Below are 18,431 nucleotides of genomic sequence, written 5' to 3' on the forward strand. Positions count from 1 at the left end.
ATCTTAGTGGGAAAAAAGTTGGCGCCCTAAACACAAACACGTTTCCATCCATAAGAAAAAACAGAGCCAACAGTAACGATCAAAGTATATAAATTAATAAAACCCCCATACGCTTAGTTATTACAGACAGAAATAGTAGCTTAATAACAAATGCATGAAGAGAGAAAAATGGCCGAGAGCTGTAAGCAGACAGATGGGGATGGTCTTAAAATAAACCTGGTAGAGCCCGTAAACGGCAAATGCCTCATATGCAAATGCCTCGAAATGCGTTCCATATCTGTGTTACAGTATACTGGCACAATTATCACTGGAGTTCTCTAAACGCCCACTTACGGTTTAATACAGTTCCCATTTCATAGTTAAAGCACTGCCAGGATGCAGGCTTACTTGCAAAAGTCACTCCTTGCAAGCGGTTCTTTGCCGAGGTCAGTCACGCAATTCAGAATCTGAAAGCACTATAACGTTTGCGAATTCATATAAAACTCAATTCCAGATATATGATTTTAGGCGTGCACGCACCACCGTAAACATATTAAGTAAATAAATGCTTTTCATTTTACAGAAGAATTTCCTTACCACCATGGGACAACACTAGTGGGCTGGCCACAGGCGTTAGTCTAGTGATTGGCAGAGACCTTCGGTTCACGGTTATGATGCAGTGGGCAATGTGCAGTCTGTCCTGCAGCAGAAGCGGTAAGCTAAGCAAGGCATACAGCTTCATGCTTACAGCAGGGCACCGGTAAAACAAGCTATTAGGAGTCGCTGGGAGGGGCGACTGTCCTCAGGGAGCCGAGTCGTTTTTTTCAACTAAGAACAGAGTCAGGGAATAATATATGAACAGCCCCCCCCCCCACCTCCACTTCGCCTTACAGTTAACACGTGCTGCTCTGGCACACATACATCTCCTTCTCACAGCTGGGCGAACAGAGTGGGTTGAAAGCGGAGACCCAAGTAGGAGGCTTTTTTTCGCCAGAAGGAAGACTCAGATTAGACCAGAGAAGAAACTACACCCATACCTAGGTATCCTCCATGTAAGTGTGCTTCTTCCTCTCGAATAATGAAAAATGTGGTTAAGCTAGTAAGCCTACAAATGCATTAGTTGTCAAACTTAATATTAAAGTGTATACATTAGACTGTGCAATATCATGTCTGTCTCTAATGAAGGGCAGCGTATCTAATGCAGTGGCATTGCCATAAGTACTCAGCACTGCCTTACTCCCAAACTACTACTATGTTTAAGGCATTAGCCGATGGAACCTCTTCCATTTGGGCCAAAAAGGTTAGTGCTGTAGCTTCCGATTTCATTTATTTACATGCCTCAAAGGAGTTCTCAGACTTCCTACCACCCCTATATTCCCTGAAGACAGTCACTTCTTGCTTTCAGCCCAACAATCTGCCAACCTATTAGCTACACTACATGCAGAAGACTGCTTATAGGTGTCTGTATCAGAGACGCAAACAATTCCACTGACATTTCTTATTTGGCAACATTTTGCATGCTCCCTATTCCTGAGGGCACCACAAAGAGCAAACTGGTGCCACTGCTGGTCACCCATTTGGTGAGCCCTGGGGGGAGGGGGAATTGTTCTTTCCTCTGTGTGGTTTCTAAATGTTAACAACGCTTGACAAACTGCCGTTTAAGCTTGTTTTGGGTTTTAGTGGCCACGTGCGAGTTGCTTAAACGAGTGGAGCCCCTTGTCTTTAATCGACTAAACCTACTGTTTGAAAATATTACAGGCAGCCATAGCTTCTACAACCATTCATGAACATTAGAACTGAAGTGCACAGTAAACTCTTTGTTAACAGTACCTGCACACATGACTGAACATTTATTTACTTTTGGGAGTTCACACAGTTCCCCACCTGAGAGGTCCCCCTCGAAAGTGTACCTAGGCCACAGTACTGCGAGAGAGGACTTTCGCTGACTTCTCTCTCAGGAGAGGAGAGCAACAGCGACTGTGGTTGTTCGGCTGTAATTTCTGAACTGTATGGATGCACTAGACATCGATTTTGGCATCTGCCCAGCTTTTGACATTCTCGCTGGAGCAGCGCTCTCTAGCGCCTTTAGACCCTCACGGGTGAGTAGCGCGCTTTATAAACCCCTGATTGATTGACTGAGCAGCCTGCAGCTCACTTTCATCTTTTAAACTCTGATAAGCATGAACCATGAGATGACTGTGTATCCAGACTGTGGCACTATGGAGTGCACCTTTGTTCCTGGATCCGACTGAGCCTGAAAGGCCATGTGAATGCTGTGTTGACCTGGCGTTTTGCTGCTTCTCTTAGCTTGGCAGTGTGTGTGCGCCACCAGCCATCCACGAAGACCGGACAGACCAGAGTAATAAAGACCTCGATACTCCTCACCAGAAACGAGAGTTGGACTGCCATAATAACAACTGCAGACACTCATGAACCCTTCAACAAAAATAGTGTTGGACGACTGGGAAATCAACCACAGCTAAATGTACAGATAAAAACACAATGGTGACTCTGCCTGACTAGCACAATTCTCACTGCAATATGGTTTTGTTCTTTAACCAGACTCTGCTATGGGTAGCAGTTCAGCACCCACATTGCTAGCCGCTGCATGGTTTTGCTGATGCAAGAGTGAAGGCCGCCGTGGGGACTGGTATATGCTCACGCCCCGACTGAAGCATAGGAACCTGTACGATCGCCCTTACCTGTGAGAGGAATCAGAGATATTTACTGCGTCACTGGAGGGAGAGCCAAGGCTCCTGCAAAACAGAGAGCTACTCACTGCCAGCCTGTGCCCCCTGTGCGGCACTAAGAGTTGCCAGATCCCTGCTTCTTGGGGGGGGCACCACTCTCACTTTTGTTACAGGGGACTGATATTGCAGAACTGATGCAAAACCGGCCCCCATTAACAAAAACGACCCCGTGGTTACAATACAGACCTCCCCCCCCCTCCGTCCATCCTTTCGGCCCACAGGGAAAACGCCCGCCACGGCCAGTCCGACCCTGCGACCCACACTCTGATGTCGCAGGGTCTGCAGCAGCTGCTGCAGTGCCAGGGTTGGTTGCTGTTCCGCGTAAGGCTGTGGTGGAACACTGTGCGGTCTGATAGGACCATGTGCGCCTTTGTGTATGCTCATCCTTTATTTGCCCTAAACATTTGGAGGACAGCATGTGGTGGAACAGAAACGTTCCCTGCATGTTATTTGAGCATGCACCCCCTGTAGTGAGGGACCCAACTGCATGTGAGCCTGGTATCCAAACTTGTAATCAGCCCAGCTAACACGCTAATCTAGCATGAGTGCTGCAACCTACCCATGTCTTCTGTAATGTCAGATACAGAATTAGTTGGGAAATCTGGAGGGGTACAACAAGCTGTTGGGATGGAAAAGCCCCTCACATGGTAACCACGTACAACTCTACCCTCAGAGCCCCGCTGCAACAATATCTGGATCGATGGTGCCGATTTTGATTTTATGGGTGAACACAGATCATGCTGGTCAGCCCTGATGTAAGCCTGTCTCACGGACTGCAGTCTTGTTGGACTGGGAGGAGTGCCCAAAGCGTTACCCTCAAGGCGGTGAAAGGCTACTGCCTTTACCCGGAGTTAAGTAGCATGAACACAGAGGTGGCAGCATACCGTGTCGTGACCATTAAGAGCGAACATGCCTTTTATCTGTGTCCCAGGAGTGAGGTCTACAGGCCCACTCATAAAATTCTGCTGCTATGGAGGAGTTTCCTAGGATGATGGCCGACAGCTCTTAGGGAGCTCGGTCTGCCCACCAACCAATCCTCCATTAATCCTGCCTAATCCTCCCCATTACACTGTTTTCGTCCTAGGGCTTACTCCTGGGTAGTCTGGAGGAGTGGCGCCAAGGGCTTTGTTCAGATTGGACATATGTCTGCCGCTTCAGGAGCCCATAGGGTGTTGGGCTTGCCTGAGTGGCCTGACCTGTGACTGCCAGCCCGCGCACCCTGCTTCTAGGCAGGGGGTGACCCACGGCCAAGGGAGGCTCGTCCCACGCACACCGCCAACCTGCTGGGAGGCTGCTTCGCCCCACACTATGACCTACGAGATACTGAGCCCGCAGAGCGTGGAGAGGTGAGAGGGCTGTGTGACTCAATGCAGCCTGGCACGATTCGGCCCCCAACAACTGGAGGGAGATGAAGTGCTGTCAGCGCGAGACAATGAAATTTGGGCCCAATCAGAGGGAGGCCTAACAAGAGTTGAAAGGCTGGTGTTATGGCCCCTAAGTGGCGGGAGGTGCTGGCAGCAGCACAGGGTAGTGCCAGATCAACAGAGGAGGCCTCCCCTTTCCTGATCTGGCCGACAGGAGTGTGCTGGCCCTGCATGGTGGCCCCTACCCTGCGAAGTGGTGAGGAGCAGTCCAAAATGCTGTAGGAGCCGCTGGTAGGTCCCCCTTCCACTCCTAAACTCAGTGATTGGAGCAGGGATGCTTGGGTGGCACCTTGGCCTTTGTAGAGGCCCTGGAGGGCTGGCCCTGCTGCAATAGGAGCTGTGTCCCCAAGGACTGACTACCGGCTGTGGGGGCCCAGGTCTAAGCGCAGTGAAGGACGACTGGCGGCCAGTGTTGTTCCTGCCATTGGTTGGGCCCCAGTGCCTGGAGTGTCGATGGGTGCAGGCAGGTGCCTGCTCCCTGGGAGCGGAGCGGAGCAGCCAGCATGACAGTGGTCCCAGGGTCTGCACTGCTGCCAGTCCCAGGCATTTGCGTGGAATGCACCTGAGCCCAGTGGAGGAGGGAGGGGACTCTACTGGCAACTTAGTCACTTAGAGGCGCCTCAATCTGCTGCCTGTCCGGGTTCCCCGATGAGCCTGGGGTTGCGGGGTTTCTACCCTACCTCCTTCTCAGATTGATAGCCTCCATACCTGAGGTACAACTACCTAACCAACTGGGCTGGCCCTGATAAGTGGCCCATTTGTCTCGGTACCTCTCCTATCACGCCCCAGGTGCTCTGAGTTCGGCTAGAGAATTGCGCTCCGCTCACACAAGGGATGGAATCTTGCCTCTGAGACCCTCCAGCACAAGAAGGATGGGAGAGTGTTGCGGAGGCTCTCTCAGACTATTTCGAGGTGAACTGGTCCTATATCACATGAAAAAATGGGAGGCGATGAAGGCGGTGATTCAGGGGCATTGTGTGGGGCTCGCCTGAGGGATAAGACAAGCACTCCAGTCCAAGCTGTTGCAGTGGGAAACTGAATTGACACGTGTACAACAAGTGCCAAAGGTTGGCACCTCCGGGAAGAACTGGCTGCACAGCGACATGTCGAGGAGATGAGGGATAGCCTGGAGAAATGTACCCTAAAATCGTATCACCAACTCATCTACAGGGAGGGCAACACTTTTGGGCACCTGTTGGCCTGGCTCCTTAGAAGGGAGACTTCTCGCTCGCATGTATTCCACCTCAAGGACTCTATAGGGGCGGTCATGGATTTAGATGCAGATCTCACTTTTACGGAAATTAGAGTTGTACTCCAGCAGCTGCCCCGTGGTAAGGCGCTGGGCAGTGATAGCCTCCCAGCCGAGTTCCACCAGGCTTTGACCTCTTCCCTTACATACCAACTACTGGAAGTGTACCTGAAAACCACTGGGGTCCTAGCAGAATCTATGCAGGAGTGCTACATCTTCATGATGCTCAAACTGGGGTCTGACAGCTCTGATCCCTCCTCCTATAGACCTTTATCCATGATCAATACACACACTAAAATCCTTTGCAAAGTTCTCGCTCTCAGGCTGTGCCTTGTCATTCGCAATTAGTCCACAAAGAACAATGTGGGTTCGTTCCTGGTCGTAATACCACAATGAACCTACTGCGACTGACACATGCCTTGCACGAAGAGGACAAACTTGCCTTTGTCTCCATAAATGTCGCAAAATCCTTCGACATAGTGGAATGGGGATTGGCCCTCGATTTCGCTTTTGGTTGCAGTTATTATATACACATCCTGTCACCAAGGTGTGAGTGTGTAAACTATGTTTGTAGTGCTGACCCATTGGCAGGGGAATGCAGCAGGGTTGCCCCTGTCCCTGATTCTTTCTGCCATTGCCCTGGAACCGATGGCCATCTAGATTTGTCAAGAAACGGCACCCAGGGGGATAACCGTGGGGAACACAACTGGATGGCGCACAATGGTCACGAATGTGTGGTCTGGTACAGACTATCTCTAGCAACACCAAATTCAAACTCACACACTTTCACTCTTTACATGGACATGCATAACACTATCCATGCTACACAGAATAGACTCTTCCAGGCCCCAGCGATGCCCCCCGTTGCAGACATACACTAGCATCCTTTCTTCCCCTCATTTGGCATTGCCCCACGGTACACGCCTTTTGGGTGTGAGTGGCTGAGAGGGCAACAGCAGTGGTGGCAATCAAACATCTGGTGAATCCAATTACATCCATTTTGGGGGACACTTGCTGCAAAAAAGGTCCGAAAATGGTTTTTACATTTACTCCTCGTCCTTGCCAAATGGCATGTTGCAATCACCTGGCTGGGCACAACAAGCCCAGACTTGAGGTGCTGGGAGCATGATGTGGCCGAATGGGTGGTAGCGGAGGAGTTGACATTGAAAAAATGCAGAACTGATGGCAAACTGGGTGGGACCTAGATGGTTGGGGAAGACTATTAGCTGCCTTCCTAGACCCCTCTGGCTTATGCCAGGCCTCATGAGACGAGACTGGCAACTACTCAACATCAACCTCTGATTAAAATGGGGTGACAGACACTCTCACAGAACTTACACACTTTATATTGCTTGACCGTGGGAGCATGGGAATGGCTTTTACTTTATGTGTACTGCATACTTGTAAATTGTATTGTGGATTTGGTACTGTACCTCCCTTTGACTAGGTTTCGGATGGTATATGTTTATTGATGACTCCTTATCATTTTCTCCATTTAGGTTACCAGTAAACAATACAGAATGTTAATTTGAAAAAAAGTTCTGCTGCTATGAGCTTAACTCACCCTTTTCCTACATCACGTTAGCATGTAGCACTGTGCAACGAGCGAGTGGTTGCATGTGTGCTGTGTGTATGTGTGCCTATTAGAGGTCCAATAAATGGAAGTCTCTGGGTTCCATTTTAGGAGACCAGCGCTGACTGGAGGAGCATAAGGAGGTACAGAACCCCGGCACCCCCTCTGATAGATTTATGGTTTGCTGGATTCCTGAGAGCTGGTTGGGGGACACACACTAGAGGAAGTTAGAGCCAGGCTCTTTGGTACACTTTAAAGAGTGCTGTTTAACTCTAAGGGAGGACACTGGAACTGGCCTGGGCCTGGGCACCTCTTAGAAAGGAGATGGGGCTGATAAGAGAATCATAAAAAGTAGGACTGGGGCCTTGAGGTGACCTTTTGATGCACATATCACTGTGGCTGGCATTCAGGTGTGAACCTCTAGTCACTCCCCAGGCCTCTTGTTCCTGTTGCAGCTGACTGCTTTCTAGAGTAAGGGCAGAGGAGTGGGCACTTCAAAAGGAAGCTGACCCTGAGGACAAAAGTCAAAGAAGACTTAAACCAGATTTGGTGTCTAGAAAGCGGAGTGCCCCCAAAATCAACATCTGTCAAGCAGTCAGGCGGGCTGTATGTCTAGAAGGAGAAGCTATGCAAGACTTTTACCTGTGACCAGGACTGGGGGCCAAGTTCTGCCAGTGTCCCAGCTGGGTGAGGGAACACCAACCAGAAAAATCCAGGATCACCTGCCCTGGAGACTGGAGCACCAATGCCTGTCTGCCTGCCAGGACCAGTATGCCCTGCGAGGAAGAGAAGAGCACTAGGCTGGAGTGAGGTGTAGTGGGTTATCAGGACAAGTGGATCCCCAAAGCGAGATGTGAGGAAATCGCTGCTGTATAGACTGGGCAGTCGCCTGTGTGCAGATTCAAGTTGGTAACCCTGTATGCGAGTGGGGGCTGCCATGAAGTTAACTGTAACTGCACCGATCGGGCCACAGCCTGTGTGCAGAGTAAAGTTGGCAACCATGTATGGTAGAGGGGGGCATTGTGAATAGTGAATTCTATCATGCCGATCAGGCTATAGTCGGGTGCGAGGTAAAGTCTGTGACCCCATAAGCCAGAGGAGGCCCGCCGATAAGAGCAAGGATCATGACCTGGTTGCGCTGGAGCGGAGAGGCTGTTGTGGCGAACAGCGATTGCCCGTGCCCCGACTGAAGCATCGGGACCTGTACGATCACCCTTACCTGTGAGAGGCATCAGATGAACTTACCGTAACACAGGAGGGAGGGTTGAGGATTACCAGCCCTTGTAAAGCTGAGAGTACTACTCACCACCGGCAGCCGCTGCAGACCTCTGCAAAGTCAGAGTGTGGAAGGCTCCAAAGGACTCCGGTAGAACAACCCCAGCAGGAGTGGGCAAGACTGATCAGAGGGCCAAAGGGCCCAGGGAAGTTTGTTCTGCCTCATAACACTATAGGCACTGGAATACTTTTGACTTTCGAAGAGACTGAGTGGGACTCCTGTGCCTCGGACTGCTAGTGGGGCTCCATCTGAATGTCGCCTATTGTGAATGGGAAAAAAACACTACCAATAAATAGGCAAGTGAGACACAGGGATTTGTCTATCTAACACTAGAGTACTGACCTCAGGAGATCTATGTGTATTAATTGTGTATGCAGTATTTCACTTTGTGTTCATGTATAAATACTCCTTTTTTTAATGAAAGGAAGTATTTGACTGGACAATCTTGTATTGCCGGTATTGAACATATTATGAGTTATGAGCCTGTGTTCACCCCCTCCATCAAGCCCCCAGAGAAGCCTTGGACTGCTTAACCTGCACTACCACTGAGAGTCAAGTAGTAAAGGGATACTTGGCGCAGTTGATCGGGAGCCATAGTAGGTCAGGCTCCCGGACATTAGGAGTAAAAGGGCTCAACCAACACGGTTGGGCCCAGAAGCTCCTTCTTGCCCTCTGAAAGGGGTTCTGACACAAGGATACCGTCTTTTTTTATATATAGGATTACTGCCATTCCGGGGTTTTTCATATGAAGTGGTGATGGCATTATACCGTTTTCGGTACATTATTAGTCTTGAAAAGAGTAGTGTTGCCTATCAGTCCCCGTCAGGTAAAAATTCTGCTTGAATGTCACACCTACACTCTCTAACTGAAATTCCATGTGACATGAGTGCATATGTGGTGTGTGAATGTGTGGCACATACATGAAAAACAGGCTGTGTGGGAAACGTGAGTACGTTTGCTGGAACCAGTGGGATCCACATTAGATGACCCTGGTTTAGCATGGCACAAGATGGAGGGTGACAACAGCTTCCCTAGGCAGTGCAAGTGTATTGCTTGCTTTCCTGTGTCTGGAGAATGGAACTAGGGCTATCCTTACAAATTCAATGAGGACCTTTTATCAAGTAACTGTTGATTTGACGAGTAATTGCTGGTGAGGCTTTCCTGGGCACTGCCTTCTGATAAACGGTAGGGAAAGATGAAGAGTCTGCAGATTTCGTTGTTAAATGTAGACTAAGTTTCTAGACAGGGTCTGACATTTTTTCTACCCCTCATTGCTACTTCAGGAAAGTTGATGAAAGCCAGGTGCAGAGTTTTGCACTTCATTGTTTCCATGTTTTTAATAATCTTGCTTGGGGCCAGAATCATCACTACCTGCCTTGAGAGCTACCAGCTTGCAGAAAGGCTGTGTCTGAACTACAGCCAGAAAATGACATTCGAAAGGTAATCACTCCAAAACAGTTCCAGAACCTTAGATGCTGGACCCTTATTCTCTGTCTCGAAAATCAGTATAGAAGTGGGACCCAAAGCACCCACTTTGTTTCAGTTCCAAGTTCTTCTTGACCAGGGAAAGGAGAGCTCCACATATACTTGAATAGCTGCTGTGAGACCAGGGCTGTGTCTACAGAACAGCCAGTCGACAAGAGGTGAGGAGAAATCTTAAGTCTGCACAACTTCCTAGAGATACTGTGGGTATGCCCAGCACCTCGAAGCCTGCCTAGTCATAGAGGGAAGGCCCTGCACGTGGAGACGCCAAGATTTTGTTCTGGTGTATGGAGCACCCAGGAGAAGCAAACTGCCAAGGAGGGTCATCGCCGGGGCTAACCGGAGTCATAAGGGATCATCTAGTATCCCAGAATCTGGTGAACTAAGTAAAGAAAATGAAGCCAAAAAATAGCATTACACCCAACATCCACGCAGCATGCTGAAGGACTGGTGCTGCCATTGCTGCCATTTGCCTCACTGCCAGAAAAATGTCACCGAATCATAAGAACTGCTCCCCGGCCACAGCTGCTCCTTAGCCACAACTGCCAAACATGAGCACTGGTCAGTCCTGCCTGCTGTGCTACAGCAGGCTGGACCAGTAGCCTGGGTGAATAAAGAAACCAGTGCTGCAGTGAAGCAGTGCTGAAGAAGATGCCGACTGCGTTAGCCCGACAAGCATATTATTGAGGACCAACCAAGCTGTGTAATATTAAGCCCAACATCAAAATCCAGCAAAACTGTCACACACGTTGAAAGTTAGTCCTGCGCTAAGACACTGCACTTGCCAGTGGGCTTAAGAACTGTTCAAACTAACCTACAAGTTAATGATGTGGAGAAGGCTTAGTGAACTTGCACCAGTGTTTAATCTTTGCTATGACAGAATCGCATGGTCAACATAGACATTGGGGGCCACAGTAGAGTTGGGAGAAGGGCACCCTAAGGGGTGTGGATCTCAACAAAGAGACCATGTGTGACCATGTAGTTGATAACCTTGCAGTTGCACCCGTATCTTATTATGTAGAACTACGTTCAGCTGTATTACTAGAATATTTTTTAATCACTGGGTTGCCCCTCACACTACCCCCCAGAATAGCATACGACTGCTTGCACTCCCTACCCGGAGAGTCAAGTACAGAAAGGGTGTACTTGGCTCAGTTTTGCATAACCATATTAGTAATGACGCCAAGACATCAGTAGCAACAGCCATGGCCCACTAGCACCTGCTTGTCCTGGGACACCCTCCCAATGCACCCCCTCCCGCCCAACAGAAGAGGTCAGACAGCTTGCATCACTCGTCGTTAAACCATACACAGACTCTGAGATCCAGTCTCCTTCCTTTGAAAGTATTACGGATTGTCTTGTTAAAATTGCCATGGTGGAACATTAGACTCCGCTAATTTCAACGTACAAAAATATATAGTGATGCAAACCGTAAATGGTACCTAATTGCTACAACTAATTTCACCGTAAGACTGCTCTCTCCTCTTTTGGTACAGTATCCTGTGCGTTTTAATCACTATTAAGTGCACATACTGTAGAGCCACATTGACATTTCTGTATTACAGTGCATCAGTTCGAAGTCTTTCTCGACAATAAGTGTTCTAAGATTAGCCAACATTAGAACTTTACGTACCTTATACAGTCTGGGTAGCCAAGGGTCATTGTTTTCCCTCCTATATTTCTTATCGATGCCTTCACCTACTACTGTGTTGTGTTTTCTTCAATTTCTAGATTTAGAACCAACCAGTTATAATGTAAATCTATTTATGTGTGTTAAGTTACTATTACCCACCTCTGTCAAGACAGTCACCTCTTTATGGCAACAGAATAGTAAGAATTGTGTTGTACTGCACCTAGATGTGTCCCACAACACCTCGCTTGAGCAAGGCCTGGACTGCTCCCCCACTTTACTTGCAGAGGTAGGAGTCTCAGTGAGGCCAGCATTCTCAATTTTGGGGGGGGGGGTGGGGGCGTGGGTCATTAGCATGGCCTCATACCACGGTTTGCTAATCAGGGGCTTCCACTGAGGACTGAAGTTTGCTTCTAAAAAAATAGGTGTTGGCAATTGAGTCACGTTTATTCAATGAGCAGTGTCGCAGAGGTGTCCCGTTCATTGCTTAAGTAATATTTATTCCAAAACACTAGGATGACTTGCTTGTCTGGGCAGATGTGGACAAATAATTGGCTTTCCATCCGCCTGCCACATGCTTGCCTCCATTGTGCCACTGACACATGTTGAGCAGATGCAATAGATTCGTACGCATGTCCGTACAGCCCTGGAGTCTCGCCGATCAAACTCACAACTCATTTGTGATGATACATTTATATAACACAGGAATACAGCCATGCACAACATAATAGCACATATGCACACGCCCAATCAGACGTCTGTCAGTGATATAAACCTCTAGGGAAGTCATTCCCAAACTGCCAAAAGCACAGTGATGCCATTCCACTGACAAAGTATACACCTCACAAACGGAAATAACAATAACAATAGCACAGGGATAGGATAAAAATCCCTTAAATATTACTCTCAAATGATAAGAACATCCCCTTCCCAACATAACAAAGAAGAGGTATCACCCAGTTTCCACAAACAATAAATAAAACACTGACCAGATTGTTGTGTGGTACACTTCAGGTTGTTACGTTTCAAGCTAGTTGCAAGTTCTGGTAAGCTAATATTTCAGGAGGAATTGTGTTAGCTACAACCTTTAAAAGCAAAAATGAATTCACTTTTCAAGCTACTGATTAAGTAGACCGGACTCCTGCAGAATGGTTTGGGCTTTGGATAGATATCAGGTTAGGAGAGCACCGCAATTTGAGAGTCCATGAGTGGACCTCTAGGATCAAAAGGCATTGGTAAATCACAACGATTCCTACAGGATTGTGAAGTTAAGTAGTTAAATCAGGGGTGGCTCCTCCGTTGGAATAACCCCCAAAGATAAAAACTAAAATGGTAATTCATTAAAGTTTTCTTTTTCATGCTCCCGTCCTAAACCGAGTTAGGATGGGGGCGGGTTAATGACAACAGGAAGGAGGAGGAGGATGGGCTGTTGATGCACTTTTCAAAGTGCGCATGTCCCTTCCGCCGGGCGTCTTGTGATGGCCAGCAAGACATGCGCATTTGAAATCTCTAATCCAGCTGTTAAAGTAAGTGCAGGCCTTCAGGGGGCTGGGGAGAGCAGAGTGAGGGTCGGGGGCCCACCTCCTATTAGGGTGCTGCTCCCACAGCATGAGAGCAGCGCCAGGATTAGTGCTCGCATTGCAGCATCCAGTTCCTTTGAAGAAGTCGGGAGTGGAGGACGTCAACGTCTGTTCAGGTACGTTTTTTGTTAATATTTGCACGCGCCCTACCCGTAGTTGCCAGCTGCCACTGTTTGTTACGTAATGACAATCCGGACCACTGCAAAAGACCTAGCCAAAACATCTCTGGTCACTTACTGAAGGCACACCTAAAGCAATGAGATCTGCTTCTCATTGTAAACCAGACTGTGGCTTAATTCCCTCCTAGTTGGATGTTTACTGACGCTGTAAAGTGGAAGACTATTTTACGGTTGGGGACTCTCACAAAGGGCTTAACTGTTTAATGATTACACATTTCTATTTTAACCTTTGGTTTCTAGGAGTTCGTAAATTCTTTCCACGGGTTCATTAAAAACCTGTGCTGAAACCCCAGAAGATAAATGAGCGCCAAAGGGCAAGTTGTGCACTCTGGTTGTGAAAGAGTCAAATTGTTTACTTTGTGGCTGGTGGGTAAGGTTAGTGTTCATGCTTCCATATAGGTATTATCATTTTCTTGGGCTCCCTTTCCTTGCTTCGTCCTCCTGCACCACCATCTGCATTCCAACTTCATCTCTATCTCCCCACAGAAGAAACATGTAAATGAAAGGTCAATAAATTAGGGAATGACTGTGGCTCTTTTGGTCCTCGGTCCACTAGAAATAGCCCATAGGGGCTTTTGGCCACAATTTGAGTCCTTTTAAGTCCTCACAACGGATGTACTGTATCCTAGATAGGCTTCGAAGGTTTGACCCAACAATGGTGGACAGCTGTATTCAGAATTTACTGAAACAATGATCTGCAGTGGAGCCCTTCTAAGGTTAGTGTTTTTCACACTGCAATAGAGATGGATCAAATGCTAATATGGGCAAGCTCCTAGATGCAATTAAAGGCTATGTTATGAATCTCCAGCATATTGATAGTTGGCTCCTGTAGATATATTGCTTGCGATGGAAGGTTGTGATTTCGCAGTCTCTCGCATGACTGGCGATGTGTGCTCTCAGTTTTTATATACTGTAACATGTTGAAACGCTACACTTTCTTGATCACTCTGCCTGCTACACCACAGGATGTGCAGCAATTCACTACACTAAATCTTTGTTGTTGAAAAGCCATCCTTCATTTTGACTAAGTTGGGCAACTGACTGGTCACAATTAATTGTACAATGCATACTGTTGTACAGTTAGCCCTTATATTGTGGAAGGGTGTGCCATCAAGATTACTAAACAACAGATGTGCACTAACTGACCAACAGATTAAATCGGACTATGCCATAATGTATAAATATGGTTATACTTTCCTACTGCCCTTTTATTATAGCATTTTTTTAATTTTATTAAAATAAGTGACTACTGTCCTGCACTCGGTCATACTTTCTTCCGGAAAATGAATAAAAACAGATTACAAATAAGTACTGGCAAAGGAAATAGGTCTAGTTTGCTTATGGTTTATATACTGTCATAATGTAGGTAGGTAGGTAGGTAGGTAAGTAAGAAGGTAATTCCGTCCAGTGGTTTGGGCTATCGACTTGTTCATAACTCCTATGGGAATAAACATGGGAAAAACGCATTTTGGGACCTCCCCTTTTTCTTGGCCCCCGCATGACAGGCCACCCCGAAACTTTCCAGACACAAGCTGAAGTGAGTGTCGACTTTTTGGGAAACATTTAGTGAAGATAGGTCAACCAGCGCCAAAGATGTAGGTTTTAAATAGAAATGAAGCCCTCCCATCTAGAACTAACTACTGCTGACTGCCACTAGGGAATATTTGTAATATATGTGTGTGCCTCCTTTGCCGTGCAGTAGAAGTACAGTTTTTATTCAGGAATATTAGACATGAAAAAACATTTTCCCAACGAGTTTGAGATCGGGGTCTCCTTGATCATTTACCCGTGATCAAGACGACGCCGATCTCCTAAATGTGTTGGGAAAATGTTTGGTTTGTGTCTAATATTCCCGAATAAAAACTGTACTTTTACTACATGGCAAAGTAGACTTGTGGAATATTTGGGTGCGTGACAAAGCACCAAATTATGCTGCGTGACAAAGCACCAAATTATGTTTGGATCTTTTTTGCCATCACACGCCGAACCACAGCAAACGTACGGGGCAGTGTGGGAACATGGCGATTGGAAGAGATATGTCTCTTTTTTGTCTCTCCCTCTTAGAACGGACCCATGAAACAGACATGCAGCACTGTTATTGATAAATAATACGAGCACGGAGATTCAGAGGGTTGTTCTTACCACCTTCTCCTTCTCTCTTTGGTTTATATAGAACACTGGGCCACTTTAATAGGAAATTGGAATTAAGTGCACTCCAAGATTGACACTAGCAGAGGAATTAGAGACTAGTTATGGAGACAACAATGGTACTATACCATAATCTCTCTTTTCTTTCTTTTTTGAGTATGTTTACACTAAGGGTACACATCTTTTCCTTGTCTGATTAAACTACGACCTGATCGTTTGTTATATGTATTAAGAAAAGTAAAAAATTAATTGTGAAATGATTTTGATCTATGCGTTTAAAACAAGCTTATATATATATTTTTTTGTTAATTTATGACATGGAGTAATTCTTTCGTTTGAAAGTCTTTTGTTTATGTCTTCGGAGGCTCGATATAATGACTGAACTCTGAACCTAAGGTCATGTGACCAAGAGCTTGTTTGCTCGAAACGCGTCTTTGCCCTGTGAAATAAACAAGGATTTCAGGAAACTGGATTCGTGTGGCTCTTTTCTCGCACCAGAAGGAGATTTTGCGAGTTGACTGGGAATATATATATATATATATATATATTCACTTAAAAAACCATAGGTTTCACACACGTTATAGTTAGGAATTAGCATTTAAAAAACCTTGCAAATTCAATTAAAAAACCATAGGTTTCACACATGTTATAGTTAGCTGGACATTTCCCTCGTAAAAAACCAATGAAATACCCCCGTTATAGTTAGTTCAGATAACTAACTCGCGCGACCGCCACTCTAACACAAGGATAATGTCATGAGGGATGCCACTGACCATGTCATGAGTGATGTAATATGTGACGTCATGAGCAGTAGATTGCGGGCGCGCGAGTTATAGTTATCTGAACTAACTATATAACGGGGGAATTTCATTGGTTTTTTACGAGTGAAATATCCACCTAACTATAACATGTGTGAAACCTATGGTTTTTTAAGTGTATATATATATATAAATATGCTGCACTTTAAAAAAAATTGCTTTCATTATACAATGCATCTATGAGATAGAGAATTTATTGGGTGATGCCTTAGTATACTTTTGAAATGTAAAGCAGACCTCCCCATGCATTGCTATGCAAGTTCTCTGTAAAAAATGAATACAAACAGCCAATGAAATGATAGGAGAGCGAATTCTCAGTGCAGATCCATGCCCTACAATACGTATATTTTACAGAACTAGCAACACTAGGACAAGCAAAGGAATGCCGATAGTCTATGTCCCCAGATATCAGCTGAAAGGCAGAATATAATAGTAGTAGAAACGGCTGTTAAAGGGAAAAGACCGTTAGTTAGGATGAAGTGCCAGAGACTATAGAAAAAGAGAATCCCAAAATGTCCAAGATAAAAAGGACAGAGGGGTGAGGCAGGAAGTTGGTCTACTTACAAATATTCAGTGATCCAGAAACAGTTCTTAGGTTTACATTGGAAGATTTGTTGCTAGGATGTTTGATTTGATCTTCTATTACCGGATACCGAGAACGGTCAGGCATGTCTTGTTTATAATTTGAGCATTTAGACTAAAGTATTTTTCATATCAGATCAAAATACTATTGGGTTTTTTTGTGAGTAAGGGGGCGGGGGGTGTAGATGCCTACGTAAAAAAGGCATGCTATTGTGAACTGTATTCTTACTACCAGAAGAGGCCAGTTTGGGATCTGAGGACTGGCATGATAGTGTGTAGTGATAATTTCATGGGGGGCACGATAGAATATGGCAGATTAGTTAGAACTGCACTAAAATAGGCTTAAAGATCCCACTTGTGACCTTGGCTGCAATGGTTATAGTTTAAGGCTAATTCAGAGCCCCACCTATGCTGTAATAGAGCATTAAACAGGAAGTACAATAGAGTCATGTATCAATGTTCAAGACGGCAGTGCTGAGCCATACCCAATCTCAGCCTGTGAGAACTATTTTCTCACTTTGCCTAGGCAGAGAGGGACCAAAAATATACTTATCAGCCTTAGTCATGTTCAATATATTTCAAACAAAATGCCCAGCATCCTGGTGAGAAGAACTCACATGCAGTCTCAACTGGATCCTGTGATAGGTTCCCTAACTTAAAGATCTTGGAAGACCCTGACATCTTCTCTTTTAGGATTCACTTGGTAAATAGACTGGTTCCTGGACTCCGGGTAAAAACAACAAAGGTGATTAAATTAGAAGTGCATTTATCAAACAATGACGTCTGTTTCATAAAGCTAATGTCAGCATTTTTAAGTCTCGCCTGGCGTTGGAGAGCGCATGCGCTCCTCGCCTGCGAGAGCTATAGTCATCAAGCAAGTTTCAGTAAGGGGACTCGAAGCCCCGCCCCTCATTTTCATTGGGTAGCGTCAGCGTTTATGTTATCAGAAGCTTCGTCATGCTGCCTGGCACGCGGCAGTCCGGCTCTCTCATTGGGCGCTCTGAGAACACTCGTCCTGTCTTAACGGGCTTCTTTTGGTAGGACTCCCGCATGTTTGGGCGTCTTTCCAAGGTGTGCATGGCTTGTGTAGCGGCTTGTTTGGAAGGGCTGCTGGGAGTGCTCACAGTAGTTTCTTGCGGAGCAGGTGAGTTCGGCTTCCCTCCCTTTTTGCTGCTGCTAGTATCAGCATCTCTCCTGGCAGCCACTAAACAACTACCTCCTCGCGTCTCCTCAGCAGCTCCCGCATCTTGTTTCGTTCCTCTGAAGAATGTCCCTGGGAAAGACAATGGCCCCCTCTTCTTCCGCCATTCAGATTAGCCAGTAAGGTCTCTTCGGTACTTCTGTTCTTTCCGCCGTCTCCACACACGGGGTGCGGGACAGACTTGTCAAATGGGCCACGGTTGGACTACTCTCCGCATCCTATTGCATACAGTAGTCTGGATTCTCGTCCGTCATATTGAGGTGGCGCTTGTTTAATGTAAGCGAGTCGGGTGTTCTCGTTAAAAGAGTATGTGTAAGTAGATGTTTTGTATGCTTATGTTTATGTATAAATTAGTAGTAAAATGCATTCTGACAAATACTTGCTAAAAAGTAAGCTTTACTATTCGCTAGCGCAAGTAGGCTATAACCCAGACTGTCTCATACTTTTGTGTATTGCAATGATAAAGACAGATGCTGCATTTCTCGCAGAATTTCTGTTGGTCTCGTAAAATTGCTGTTTTTCTATGGCCGCCATGCTCTCACAACGGTGACCAGTCCTCC

At 46.4% G+C, this 18,431-nt stretch overlaps 1 protein-coding gene across 7 annotated transcripts in view; it reads right to left on the reverse strand.

Moving 5' to 3' along the window:
- Positions 1-18,431, reverse strand: part of TAOK3 (TAO kinase 3) — a 1,246,906-nt gene that overhangs the window by 890,050 nt on the left and 338,425 nt on the right. The window contains exon 1 of one of the 7 annotated variants that reach the window (XM_085636073.1): positions 577-598. The exons of the other annotated variants lie outside the window; for them this stretch is intronic. The gene's annotated coding sequence lies outside the window, so the exon portion shown is untranslated. Of the gene's footprint in view, positions 1-576; positions 599-18,431 lie in introns of those variants that run through there. 7 annotated transcript variants of the gene reach the window in all.

The sequence above is a fragment of the Triturus cristatus genome, chromosome 11, assembly GCF_964204655.1.
Source record: "Triturus cristatus chromosome 11, aTriCri1.1, whole genome shotgun sequence".
In the NCBI taxonomy this organism is placed as follows: Eukaryota; Metazoa; Chordata; class Amphibia; order Caudata; family Salamandridae; genus Triturus; species Triturus cristatus.